Genomic DNA, 12,861 nt, shown 5'->3' with positions numbered 1-12,861 from the left:
GGCGCAGTGGTATGCACGGTGGATTTACAAAACGGAGGTCCTGGGTTCGATCCCCGGCTGGGCCGATTGAGATTTTCTTAATTGGCCCGGGTCTGGCTGGTGGGAGGCTTCGGCCGTGGCTAGTTACCACCCTACCGATAAAGACGTACCGCCAAGCGATTTAGCGTTCCGGTATGATGTCGTGTAGAAACCGAAAAGGTGTGTGGATTTTCATCCTCCTCCTAACAAGTTAACCCGCTTCCATCTTAGACTACTGCATCATCACTTAACATCAGGTGAGATTGTAGTCAACTGCTAACTTTAAAATAATAATAAAAAAAAACATAGTTTACAGTTAAGTTTTTTTTAAAAAAGTGAACGGAAATAGTAGACAATGTAAAACTTTTTTAATTACAAAACTGCGTCCCGTAACGTTAATGTACAGTTCTGTATAGACTGTACGCTGAAGGGCTGGTATTGTTCAGTGATTGTGCAGACTGGCTTCGACGCGGTCGTGGCGTGTTTCCCGTCTCTAGCTTTTCATGTTGCGAATTTTCCGAAATCGAAACATTTTCGAACAAGTGTAAAAAGTTCTTTAAAAGTGATAGTGATGATTTATTGTTGACTATTACATTTTTTTTCTAATAGTTAATTTAAGTTTGGTTGTACAGTTTTTAAAGTTCGTTTATTAAGGTAAGCTTACTTATTTTAGTTTTTAAATAAGTAAATCTACTTGATGGTTAGGTACTTTATTTTATTGTTAAACAAATAATAAAGTTTTAAATTTTGATTAGACTATAGAACATAATTTTAAAATCCTTTAGGTATATGAAAAATTTAATTTAAGAGATTTTAAATAAATATGTTGCTTTTAAACATGTTCCTAATAGATACACATTTTGTATAATATATTTTTTACAATAACTTCCACCTAATTTATCTTTACGTAAAGTTATGTGAAAACGCAGCTGCATGATAAAAAAGTTCATTTTCATTTTTCGTCATTATATATACCTATTAAAGAACGTAGACATAAATGTCTAAACAGTATGATATACTTAAGGCTTTTAATCGATTACTAGGCTTAAATTACGAATATGAGTGATCAATAAAATAACGAATAGAATATCTAATAATATCTTAATTAATCTTTTTATTTTATTTATATATACTTTATTGCAAAACATACAAAACAAAACAACAACAAAGAAAACATAGAAAACAAGTATGTGTAAACCAAAGAAAAAAAAAGTATATTTATTTATACTACATGTATAACTATAAAATCGAAATAAATAACGACTAGAGAAGCCGATTTTCGAAGCTAGTCCAATATCCAATTTACTGAACACTGAATAAGACCTTTTCCCTTTCATTGTTATCTCACCTAAACAGGTAACCCGAATAGACAGAGATTACAACAACCGCAGTTTCATCACAGATAATCTTCCATTGCTTGCAATTGCTTAATTAGTAATGTTTCATAATCTTTTTCTATCGATATAATATAGGTACTTAGTAGGTTTCGCGCTGCCGTTTTTCCGATTTTAATTCATCCATTTATTTATATTCATATATTTCCTTAACCTTGTTAAATAGTACCTATATTATTATGCAGGCCGGAAATAAAGCTAATTATTAGCAAATTATTTTACAGCGTAGGTTTTACTAACTATGTAAATAGTTATTAAGCAGACACGGCGGCTGGATCTTCGGCTGTGGCTAGTTACCACCCTACCGACAAAGACGTACCGCCAAGCGATTTAGTATTCCGGTACGATGTCGTGTAGAAACCGAAAGGAGTGTGGATTTCATCCTACTCCTAACAAGTTAGCCCGCTTCCACCTTAGATTGCATCATCACTTACCATCAGGAGATTGTATTCAAGGGTAGAAAATAAAATAAATAATAAAACTAAAAATTTCAGTTTTTTATTTAAATAGATAATCCATGAAAGAAAAAGTAAGCTAAAAATTATTATTAAAAAATTAGGTAAGCATAAAAATGGTCAGTAAACCAACTGAAAACTCGCAATATATTTTTGGGAACATTATTATCAAAATGTACACTTACAAAGATATTTACTTACTCAATTTTTCCATTTCTTAATGTTATAATATTTCATATTTAATTTGATAAAGTGTTCAAAGTGGAATGTCGCCCACGAGACAGAATGCCTACCTGTTTTCGACCGTATTTACATTCTTCTGGGTAAACTAGGGTATTGGTTTTACAGTTCTGAACTTCTGGAAATGAAGGCTTTTTTAGGGATTTGCTGTTTAAAATAATTTTATAATTTTTTGCAGAAAACCAAACCTTCTTTTTTTTTTACAAGCGTTTATTTAACACTAGTAGACGCCGCGCGGTTTCTCCCGCGTGGTTCCCGTTCGCAGGAATACAGCCAAAATATAGCCATAGCCTTCCACGATAAATGGGCTATCTAACATTGAAAGAATATTTCAAATCAGAACAGTACTTCCTGAGATTAGTGCGTTCAATCAAACGAACAATTTCTTCAGCTTTTTACATTAAACCGCGCGGCGACAGCTAGTTCTACATAAATCGAACAGTAGTAGGAGACAATGATTATTATTTTATACGAGTTTTGTTTCACCCGAATAGATCACATTTCTATAAAAATATCAAATGATGCGATCAAATAAACAAGTGAATCCTTATAACATCAGCCTTATTCCATCAGCCCGGAGTGTCTTGGAGCTGTCCTATCTCTATACGAGGAATTATTTTAAGAATTTATGTTTATTAAGGGTGTATGTTCAAATCCGGCTCGAGGTATACCTCCAATGTTCAGTTATATGCATTTTATTAAATTATATATCGCGTGCCTCAAACGTTGAAGGAAAAACATCGTGAGGAAACTTGCATACCTGTGAATTTTCTTAATTCTCTATGTGTGTGAAGTCTGCCAATCCAATTTGGGCCAGTGTGGTTGACTGTTAAGAACCCTCTTATTCTGAGAGAAGACTTGTGTTCAAAAGTCAGCTGAATCTGGGTTGTTAATGATGATGTTAGTTAGGTACCATATTGCGACACAGGTTCAGTCCGGCTTCAGTAGATACCGTACCTACACGTACAGACGTCAAGCAATTTAGCGTTCCACTAGGATGTCGTGTGGAAACCACAATATTTGTAGTTAAGTGTCGTTAAATACGACACGTAACTATGCGTTTCAATTTTAATTCACTGGTATTTTGATTATGAAACAACTCATAACGATTTTCTTCTGTGTGGAATTTCGAAGGTAATACCTATTTATAGAACTCTTCAACAACAGGAAAATACTCTTTTTGGTGATATCGATGAGAAATATCACAACGGTTAAAGCGTGACATATAATCTATACTTACTTATAATAAATCTGTAGAGAGGTCAATTCTGTACATGAAATATATTTCCAAAATAACTATCAGGGGGTAATTAGTGGTCGATACTGATGCCAAAAAAGCAATCAGTAAAATTTTGGTCCGTTTGCCTGTCTGTATGTTCGTTACAGAAACAAAAGTACTTGACGGATTTTAACAAAACTTGGACAATTGTTTTTCATACTCCTGGGCCGATTATAGTATACTTTTCATCACACTACGACCAATAGGAGCAGAGCAGTGTAAGGAAATGTTGAGAAAACGGTAGAAGTTACTCCATTTTCTAAATTTTCGTCGCGTGTGCAGCCTTAATAGGTAGGGTAGGGGTAGGGTAGGGGTAGGGGTAGGGGTAGGGGTAGGGTAGGGTAGGTATAGGGTAGGGGTAGTTGAAAGTTTACATCGACTTTCAAGCGGACGAAGTCGCGGGCCTCCGCTAATAGTTAAAATAAATTGTTTCATACGTAAAATATTTCAACGGTAGGTTCTGCTATGGTTATTGCTTATTCAAACTATGACTGCCGCAAGTTTCCGCAGTAAGCAACTAGAGACTAAATAGTTTCCAGTGCAAGACACAAGCAACATAAATCATATTCTATACATTCGTTAGTATGGTAATTGGTACTATACTCGTAGTTGAAATTTACTCCACACAAACTTCCGGTAAATTGCTTTTGTTGCAAATGTTGTAGCAAATGCCTCCAATGAACAGTGGCTTTAACTGACTGACACTGTAATAAAAATTTCGTAGTTTTAGGTCCACGGAAAGTTACCAATATATAAACCCAGACAGACGGACAGATAGACAGACAGATGGACAACAAACTCATACAAGGGCAGTGGCGTGTCTACCCAGGGGCTGGACGGTGCAGTGCCCCGGGAGGAGATCAGAAGGCCCTCGAATCATTACCAGAGAAATGAACTGTCGAAAAACCCAATTCAATTCAAGTGTTTGTGAATTCAAATCAACATTTTTTTTCAGTAATATTTTAAAAATAAATGCTTTATCATAAGCTCAATAAACTTTTTAGTTCTAGTCTATAAAGTAGTTCAATTTTATTTGATTCACTGACCACTCACATTGAAGTCCTTAGTCAGTGAATCATGTCAAATCTAAAGATATCGGCTAGTAGCTGTATAATCCGAAATTATTTTAGTTTACTGTTTAGATAGTAGTGGGCCCTCATTTTGTTTGTTTTGGTTACCTACCTAGCTACGCCACTGTACAAGGGTTTAATTTTTTCCTTTTGGTTATCTATAGAGCCCTAACAATCATCATCATCATCATCATCATTATCATCATCATCATCATAATTATTAGACGATGGACGTCCACTGCTGGTCTGGACCTCTTGTATGGATTTCCAAATAAAATGCTCTCGAGCCGCCTACTTCCAGCGCAACACGCTTTATGTCCTCGGCCCACCTAATGGGGGGTTGCCTTGTTTGCTAGGGGTTACCTTATTATGAACAAAAACAAAACACAACCCTAAATTAAAACGTTTAATTAAATAGCTAATCACGAATTACGATTATTTAAATTATATAAACAAAAAAGTAAAATAAAAAAGAAAATATAATATAAGGTGTTCGAGAAAAGGTTTTATAGGCAGGTACCTTTCATAAAGTTTCTGTATAAGCTACAGTATTACTTGCTTTTTAGTAACACTTAATAATTAAGAGTATACAGGGTTGTTAAACTGTTTATACAACATAAGCGCTAGCTTAAGCACTTTATCTATGTTCAGTCGTACAGGCTATAAAACCTCAATACCTCCATGGTTATGGGACAGAATTAAAACCCGAGAGATCTTAATTTTTAGTCCGATTGGCGATACGCAAACAGGGGTTTACAATGGCGAAACCGGGCTTAACAATAAAGGTGAACTATGTCCAATGGTGTTGTACCTACATTAACCGTATACTCTTTACTAACTATAAAGAAAGTTACTACAAAGGTGACCTATGTCCGACATTAAAATAGGCTGATGTTTATGACGACGTAAGCTGGAACAGTACTATAAATTATATGAAATTATATATTTGTTGTACCTTAACCGTACTTAAACCGTAAACCCTTTACTAACTATTTAGTACCTTACTACAACTCTCTGAAGTTAACAAGGCTCTGCGTTCGTAGCGATAGGTAGTTATTGCCTGCATCGTCAGAAATTATTGAGCAACTTCACTCGACATTTGGTGCTTAAGTAAAAATTTGATGACGGCTATTTGCCCTTTACCTTGTTATAGCTACGAGTGCCTATGCTATGAAAGAATTCCCTTAAGGTTGTTAGAAATTCTGACTAAAGGACAAAGTTATAAACTGCTTTTCATATGGTTCATTTATTGTATCTCTAAGTACCTACTTTAGCCATAAAATTTTTAATGTTATTGAATTGTATTATAAAAACAATTGAATTAATATTATAAAAAGGTAAAGTTTGTGGTGTTGTAGGGGGTATACCCTGGATCTACTGAACCGATTTTAAAAATTCTTTAAGCAATAGAAACTCATGTTATTCATGAGTGCATAATTATGTAAGAACGGGTACCTACTTAGCGAGTGAAATCGCGGGCGTCTGCTATTATTTACTTAATTAGGTGTTGCTTGTAAACGGCACAGTAAGCTGCTTCATTACTAGGTATTTGGCATGTATTTTACTATGCTGCTGTATGATGTACCCAGTAAGGAGGTTGGCGAAAGTAGGAGTCACACTCTGAAGTTTCGTACACTCATACATTTGTATTGATTAAAACTATAATTTTATAACATGCTTGTAAAAAAACATGCTTGTAAATTTTACAGAACGGGAATCAAAACCAAAACAGTGCACACATCACGCAGCTGTATTTCAGCGGTGGTATTTTTCACATTTATGTATAAATAGCGTACCTACTAATTTAAGGTATATCTTTTTTCCCTGCTTTTTAAGGCTGCTTACCATTGACTTATTTCTTAGTTTAATCACGATAAACAACTATTAATAAGTTTCCATTATGCATGCTACTGCTATCAGCTAGTTCCAAAATACATGCAATCTCGCCATTCTTCTTTGCAAGCTAATAACGTAAGTAGCTTTTTACTCTTATTTTACTCAGTGTACCACCGTATATCAATTGATAGTATAGGTCATAGGACATACGGTCCAACCTCTAAACTAAACCCTAACCCAAATACATATTAGTTTAGTAGTAATTAGTTTCTACATAATAACCTAATTATGTGGTCCAACCGACGCTGACTCAATCAATCCCATCTATGCGAGTAACCAGATGCGTCGGTATTTCATATTGGTACATTAATTTGTCTAGAAAGTTAGCACAGAGGTTGCCAATCTTGATGAAAGGTCAACTGAAAAACGTACAGACAGACAGAAATTAAAAAAATGTATTTTATGTATTATATTGGCGTTTAGTATGAAAAAAATGAGTGCGCTACCACGTGATTGAAGACTCTTACTCCTTTACTCCTACAGTAACATACGAAAGGTAACTCTAAATCTCTATTTCTATCTCTACTAATCTCAATCTCAATGTCCGTTTACCTCGCCCGATCACACTTTTCGTAACACTCATATCACGCATTCACCAGCCATATATGGACCACATGATAAAAATGTAATAAACCTAAAAAAATAAAATTAATGCTAGGAAAGTTTAGTCTGAAATTACGCCGTTCTTTTTTCTTGCAAGAAGCTGACTGAATTCCGCAAAAAGTGTTGAAACAAAATACGGAAAGTAATATAATGGGTTCCGGAGACATTCCTGTCACCGCTCCTGTAATTTAGCGCCCGTCGGTCTTACAAGGTGTAATCTAGCGTTTTCTTATATACCTAAAACTATTCAGCCTGCAAATTTTTTAGACGAAACATGTCACTTACCATCTGATGAGATAGCAGTCAAGCGTTAACTTGTAGATTATAAAAATGGTGTCCATGTTAACATCCAAGCGAAATTACTATACTTAAACAAACTATAAGTTAACTAATAAATAATCTTCCAAGTTTTGTTAGACATGACATAATTTAACAAGTAAACATAAATTATTCTGTTTGTCAGTTAGACAGCCTATTCGGTGGGCACGCATATCGACTTAGTTAGACTATTTTGGTGGATACCAAAATAACATTAATCATTACGTTATTCATAATTACGTAGTTAGTAATCTTATTAAATCTACCAGAGCAATGTGAATTAGTTCACAGTGTACTAAAATATACATTACCCCTTTTAGGGTTATAGTAGACTGCCGTACAAGACGCAATCATCATAATCATCAACAACCCATATTCAGATCACTGTCTCCTCTCAGAATGAGAGCGGTTACCCCAATGCGGTTTGGTAGACTTCACACACGCAGAGAATTAAGAAAATTTTCTGGTATGGTATGTTTTTATTTCACCGTTCGAGACCCGTGATATTTAATCAACAGGGAAAACACATTACAAAGCTAAATTTATATTTAGCTTTAGTGTTTGAAATCGTTGTTCAAACAATGCAATTGATAAAGAGGTGTAGTATTTTAATAAAGAGATTAAAATACGGATAATATATATCCGCTACATCTGCAAGTAGAGCCCAGAAAATACATTTTTATGTTTTTGTTTTTGTCAATGCCAAGATGTATATTGCTTTCACTGCAAAAAATATCAGATCTTATGCAGGGCTAAATAAGCTCCTAACTCTTACCTTATTAGCCGATAGACGTCCACTGCTGGACATAGGCCTCTTGCATGGACCTCCAAGCACAACGATCTCGAGCCACCAGCAGCATCCAGCGGCTGATATATTAAGAGATCTAATGCATTAGTGGTCAACTGCGTGAGCGAATAAGCGCACGGCTAACTGCTTTTCCAGTTAATTATGCAACTGCTTGTGATTATATGCACTAAACCACCAAAAAATTTCATGCTGTTGCATATTAAACTGGAAAAATGGCTAGCCGCGTGGATAGCCACCTCTGTGGTTAACCCTTGGTGCGTACAATTGTATCGTGCGGCCCTTATGCCTGCATTGAGGCTTTGCGGTAGTCTGCGTTAATGAGTTTCCCATTTCGTGCAAAGCTCTTCAATGTTATTGTTATCACTAATTGGTATCGACTCTAATAGACCGTGATAGATTTGGTTTTAACGAATTTCTCTGTGCTTCTGCGTAATTTAGTAACGTTGTATACCTAAGACAAAATAATGACATATTATATTGTATTATATTGTAAATTGATATAATTCAGAAGTTGACGTCTTTATTATATGCGGCTTATTGCCGACAGCTTATTGGTTGCTTGCGTAACTATCCAAAAGTTGCCGCGTCCTTCAAATATTATAAATGCGAAAGTTTGTATGGATTGTTTGTTAAAACTACTGAACTGATTTGGCTGAAATTTGGAATGGAGACAGATCATATCCGAGATAAACATATAAACTAATGTGGTATTGTATAATTGTATCCGGGAAAACCCATGGTTCCCGCGGGATTTATGAAAAACTGAATTTAAAGCAAACGTAGTCGCGGGTGTAATGCTAGTTTTATATATTCAACTTGTCATTCCAAATTACATGTTACGAATAGTAAACGATGTATTTTTCCAGTGAAATGGGAAAGAAATATTCAAAGGTTAAATGTGGTAAAACCAAGTTATTCTTGTGCACCAAAATATAAGTATAATGGCATGCATGCAACACGCCAAACCAAGAACGCCATGAGTTACGGTATACAATCTTTTAGACGGAGAGCCAGCGACAGCCAGACCTTCGTCATTTTATAAAAGCTGAAAGTTTGTCAGGGCTCTTAGTCTATTTTACGTTTCCTTAGAAACACCATTATTCGACAATAGAGCGAACATCTCTGCTCGATTCTTACTTACTTACTTCCTTCGGCGCTACGACCCTTTGTGGGTATTGGCGTCCTCTATCACTTTTCCCCATTAATTTATTTTCTTCACGTTTCTTTCACACAGCGAATATTTATATTTTTTTGCAATTCTTCTTCAACACAATCTAGCCACCTTTTTTTAGGTCTTCCTTTTAATTTTTTTACCTTTGGTCATCACTTCTTGTCTTGTATTTTCTGCCGACTTTACTATCATCATTCATCATTATCAACCCATATTCAACTCACTGCTGAACTCGAGTCTACTCTCGGAATGAGAGGGGTTAGTCCACCACGCTGGCCCAATGCGAATTGGCAGACTTCACACATGCAGGTTTCCTCACGATATTTATCCTTCACCATTTGAGACAAGTAATATTGACTCTACTATGTTTACTATTAAATTTTTAGGTCTCTCTATTACCTCGCAGTAAGTAATGTAGTGGTTTTCAACAGAGAGATCCAGGGTTCGATTTTCTGCTCGGGTTGGAATTACTATTGGATTTTATAAACTGCCTCGGCATCGACCGTGGATAGCATCCTCCCGGCAAAGTCTAACCGCCAAACGAATTAGCGTTCCGGTATAATGCCGCGTAAGTACAATCCGTCGTAATTACTCTGTACCGACTCTTATATCTATGGTCATAATAGATCATATTTGTATAACGCTATGAGTATAATAAACTTGTATTTCTTTGACGGCCTCCGTGGCGCAGTAGTATGCGTGGTGGATTTACAAGACGGAGGTCCTGGGTTCAATCCCCGGCTGGGCAGATTGAGATTTTCTTAATTTGTCCAGGCCTGGCTGGTGGGAGGCTTCGGTGGTGGCTAGTTACCACCCTACCGGCAAAGACGTACCGCCAAGCGATTTAGCGTTCCGGTACGATGCCGTGTAGAAACCGAAAGGGGTGTGGATTTTCATCCTCCTCCTAATAAGTTAGCCCGATTCCATCTTAGACTGCATCATCACTTACCATCAGGTGAGATTGTAGTCAAGGGCTAACTTGTAAAGAATAAAAAAGAAAGTGAACCCGATACCATGTTTGACTACTTCGCCATTAGTCACTTAACAGGGTGATATCGCAGTCAAGGGCACATGATAAATAAGAAATAAAAAATATTATTTACATTAGCGTAGTTTTTCTAGGTTTATTATTTAAAAAAACGCATTTATAAATAAAATAGGTTTATTTTTAGACTCCAGGTTTATGGGTACCTAATAAACTGATAGCTCATGCAATGACTGTGTTAACCAATTATCTATTTTAGACAAATGACCAGAAAGTGGTAAATAAAGCTTGTGCGAACAATAGTTAAATATTTTATCAAAATAGACATTACGAATAGAGCAGGCCCGTTGGCAAATCCGTACTAATTGTAAACTGACCGTCATGACCATGTGATTTAGCACATGTGATCATTAAGAATTATGAAAACATTAAAAATACCGGACAAGTGTGAAAACTCACCGAGGGTTCCGTACAATTTGTACTTGATTACGTACTTTAATTATAAAGATTGACAAATGTATTATAGCTTGGCAAGTTCGTTTATGACACTCTCATGATATGCGGGCGACGGGGGGGAAGGACTGCGCAGGTGTGAAGTCGTACGTGCGGGACAGAGGGAAGGCCTGCGCGCGTACATACTCGTGCGCGCGGGGCATAGCTACCGCTCTCCCAGCCCGTGCGGACCATCGGGAGTGTTACGAACGAATTTGCCTTCTAGTATTACTTGTAGCAAATGTCAAAGTTCTAGGTCAATGGATAGTACTCTACCAGTTTTGATCCCCTTGAGAGTGCCGTTGTTGCAGAAAAAGCAGCCGTATATGTTTTTTTTTTAATTTTTTCACAGGTTCAAGAGACTGTGTAGGTTTGAGTAGATATAAGGTTTTAATTATAATTCAATACTTCCATGCGTTTCCAAGGTAAAGGATTTTAATAGAAATACAGACGCAGATAGACAGAGAACAAAGTCTCTTATTACAATATAATAGAGGAACAAGAGATCCGTTATTTTCTTTTCGAGTTACGGAATCCTAAAAAATAGCGTCCGCTTGCGCTTTCTTCGTAGACCTTGGAACATTTTTCGACGGAAATCTCTACATCCAATATCAATAAAACAAAGTCAATTTAAACAGATTGTTCCATGCCAAGCTGTGTGTGTAAATCGGCAAATGGTTGAATATTCCAGTATTTTCTGCAATAAGCGTGGAAAGATAGACAGGCCGGGATAAAAGTTTAAAACTATTTTTTGATGCACGTGAGGCTAAATTGCATGGATGGATGCATTTTCGAGGCTAAATTTATCCAAATCCTTTTAACTTTTTGGCATGATATTTTTTTTTTGCATGATTAAAAAATCAAAGCGTCTACTCAAAACTCATTTTCTAAGGTAAGTTAAAGAGGTATTAACGGTTGAATACGGTAGTCCAGTTGTGTGCATTTTAAGAAATTAAATATCACGTGTCTCAAACGGTGAAGGAAAAACATCGTGAAGAAACCTGTATACCTGAAGTCTAATAATCCGCATTGGGCCAGCGTGGTGGACTATTGGCCTAACTCCTCGCATTCAGAGAGGAGACTTGAGCTCAGCAGTTAGCCGAATATGGGTTGATAATGAAGGTAGTCCAACTACTAGGTTAGTAGATCAGATCAGAGTTTAACATGATCACTGTAGGTCCGCCAACCCAAATTGGAAGGTGGTGGGCCTAAGCTCCATCCTCTCTTCTAGAAAATACGTCTCCATTGACGTTCGTGCATCACGTTTTGTGCATCAAAGAAAGATAGAAACAAACAAAGCGTGCAAGCGTCTCGAGGTGTCAGGTACAAAAAAATATTTTCATAAACACCTAAATTAATTTAATCGTTAAAGTCGTATAAACGATTTGAGTTACAAGCATCCACACATCCCGTTGAGTTATGACAAGCATTCCTCTTCGACTTATCTAAACATCCACATGTCAAAACTTCCAGCTATCATTACGAAAATTCTAAATAATGTTCAAAATTTTAAACATAAAACTCTCGGCTCAATATTTAGGTAGGTAAAGGTCAGATCTATAACATTTTATAAAAGCTGTAGATGCTCGTATCATACATAGATTTCCCCCATGTAGAGAAGGGATATGAAGCATAGACTCACCACTCTGCTTCAATGCGGGTTAGTTTGACGGCCTCCTGACGGAGGTCCGGGGTTTGATCCCCGGCTGGACCGATTGTGGTATTCTTAATTGGTCCAGGTCTGGCTGGTGTGTGGCTTTTGCCGTGGCTAGTTACCACTCTACCGACAAAGACGTATCGCCAAGCGATTTAGCGTTCCGATACGATGTCGTATAGAAACCTAAAGGGGTGTGGATTTTTATCCTCCTCCTAACAAGTTAGCCCGCTTCTATCTTAGATTTCATCATCACGACTACAATCTCACCTGATGGTAAGTAATAATACAATCTAAGATGGAAGCGGGCTAACTTGTTAGGAGTAGGATGAAAATCCACACCCCTTTCGGTTTCTACACGGCCGAAGCCTCCCACTTCTACACCAGCCAGACCTGGACCAATTAAGAAAAAACTCAATCACCCCAGCCGGGAATGAAACCCAGGACCTCCTTCTTGTAAATCCACTGCGCTTACCAC

General features: G+C 36.7%; 1 protein-coding gene across 1 annotated transcript in view; it reads left to right on the top strand.

Annotated features, from left to right (window-relative positions):
- Positions 1-476: 476 nt before the first annotated feature.
- The window catches only part of LOC112043188 (trissin receptor-like), a 112,895-nt gene continuing 100,510 nt past the window's right edge, over positions 477-12,861 (top strand). Inside the window, exon 1 of the mRNA XM_052891231.1 lies at positions 477-672. The gene's annotated coding sequence lies outside the window, so the exon portion shown is untranslated. The remainder of the gene's footprint in view (positions 673-12,861) is intronic.

The sequence above is a fragment of the Bicyclus anynana genome, chromosome 3, assembly GCF_947172395.1.
Source record: "Bicyclus anynana chromosome 3, ilBicAnyn1.1, whole genome shotgun sequence".
Taxonomy (NCBI): Eukaryota; Metazoa; Arthropoda; class Insecta; order Lepidoptera; family Nymphalidae; genus Bicyclus; species Bicyclus anynana.
Note: the sequence above shows the minus strand (reverse complement) of the source record. Positions and strands in the feature narration are given on the sequence as shown.